This window comes from Adiantum capillus-veneris, chromosome 3 (assembly GCF_014529385.1).
Source record: "Adiantum capillus-veneris isolate H3 chromosome 3, ASM1452938v2, whole genome shotgun sequence".
Classification (NCBI taxonomy): Eukaryota; Viridiplantae; Streptophyta; class Polypodiopsida; order Polypodiales; family Pteridaceae; genus Adiantum; species Adiantum capillus-veneris.
Window position 1 is genome coordinate 20,836,068 of NC_140933.1, and position 2,323 is coordinate 20,838,390.

Below are 2,323 nucleotides of genomic sequence, written 5' to 3' on the forward strand. Positions count from 1 at the left end.
GCACTTCGAGCATTCCTTAATGGAGAGCTACGAACGGGATTACCGCAGTTTGCGCAACCAAATAGGCCTGACTCGATTATGATTGATGAGGAAAATCATGTGCAATCACTTGACTTAGATGGACATGAGTCTGTGATTGAGGTACCCATTAACGAATTAGGGCAGTATTTTGAAGGCGACGAGTCTAATGCAACCCTACCCATCACTACCAAGGGATTAACTATAAAGGGAATTTTTGATGGTGGTGCGGGAGTTAGCATCGTTACAAAAGATTGTTGGGAATCCATGGGAAAACCCCGCCTCAGTGTTACTAACATTGTGGTAAAGATGGCAAATGGTACCATAGCCAAACCTATGGGGATGCTCAAGGATCTTAAGATCAAAGTTCTAGGACACAAGGTACGACATATGTTCATTGTAATGGATTTCTCTAAACACCTTATGTCATATGAAATGATTTTAGGACGACCATTCATGAGGGAAGCACAAATGGTTCATGATTGGTCTAAAAATCATGTCTATTTGCAATTCCAAGACTCTGTCCTTAGAGTGGATTTGGTGACTGGTAAGGTACACCCCTTAGGGAGTAAAACCATTATTGATCATCGCTCTGACACCACAGTTCACTCGGCCCCACTACAATATTGTTACACCTGTAAGAAGGATACAGACATTGGCCAAGATTCTCCTTATATGGATATCCTACCTGGGATGACTGAGTCGGACAATGTGGATTGGGTCCACCTAGCATCAACCATAGACACTTGGGGAAATAGGGGGACGACCTGGGTAACACCTGAGGGGGATGAAATGCCTATACCCTTAAATATGCTACAAGCAATGCATATCGCTTCTGACAAGACTCATCCTAATGTAACGAAGAAAACATACAAGTGGGTCCCTAAAGCTTCTTTAGTGACCATAGCTGGTGCTAAAAGACAGAAGCCTTGTAAGAAACGTACCACTCGCTCCAAGAAAAGTAAGAAAATGTTGCAATGGATCCCTAAACGACTATTGGAAGCCCAAGGCTACTATCAAGGAAATGATCAAATCTGGGTGCCGAAACGTAGATTGTGCTCTTACCTATCACCTGACCCAAGTGAGCCCAATCCCGTAGCTCCAAAACGAATCAATGATCGTGAAAAGAAAAAAATCACAGAATGCTACACATCCGCTCCCGAGCTAGTTTGGGTACCAAAGAAAGAACGATTTGTTCCACCTAGCTCAGGAAGGGGGGAGTCCCATGAAGATTCTAGCTCCTCATGTAATACATCCATAAAGGTAAAAGCTTCTACACAGCCTCCATCTATAGTAGTGGACCTCCATGAAGCTACAAAGGAATCCACACCTCCCAGTGTTCAAGAATCACCTGATGAACCACTTCAAGTTCGATCCTGGGAGAGTACCTTACCACCCTTGCAACTTGACGAGGCACCTAGGGTAATAGAAAACTACTGGCAAAAATCCTCACCTATTACCAACTGGAACAATTGGTTTCAAAGGGTGACAAGCTCATTTCAAACGGTATGATCTACCCAAGGAAGGGGGGAGTGTTTGCTGACAGTCCTCATTCATTTGTTTCCCTCTCAACCTTTTTCCCTGACCTCTCAATTCTAATCTTAAGGAATGTACATATAAAGCTTTATACTCCAAAAAAAAAAAAAAAAAAGAGCAAGAGCAATTAGCAAACGAGTATGCACAATAAAAGTCAAAACATTGACTCAGACCTACACATGTCACATCTGGTACAGTGAAACAGAAACCTATGCCATAAAAAACCTTTGATCCTCATCACTTGAGTGATGGAGGGTAAGTAAGATTAGTACGATAGGAGTGTTTCTGTTTTAGAGTCGAGAGATTAGCAAAGTTCTCTTTTCCCACTAATGTGCCTCCTAGAGGTATTGTTTGTGTTTCATAGTGTGTACAGGAGCGTATTGCTATTGATAGGATTTGGATCTTCATGGAATCTTTATCTCGACTCACTCTTCAAATCAAGCGCGACCATCAACACAAACAGGTGTTTCTTGTCCATTAGCATTGCCCTTATCTTTTTACATCTATGTTTGTCTGCTTTGATTGTGATTGGTAGCCTAATATTCAATGCATTTGCTTAGTATCAAACATTTAATTCAATGTAATGTTTTGTCATAATCACTTGTCTAGGTTTAAAAAATCAAGCAGTCCGACTAAGCTAGTTTGACCAAGCTAGATATTAGAAATCTTCTCTTAATACCATGGGGAATGCCTTCCTAATAAGCAATGGTGACTTAGGTTCTTAATCCGATTTAGGCAGCATTGTGTGAAATGTACTAGGGATTTCTAG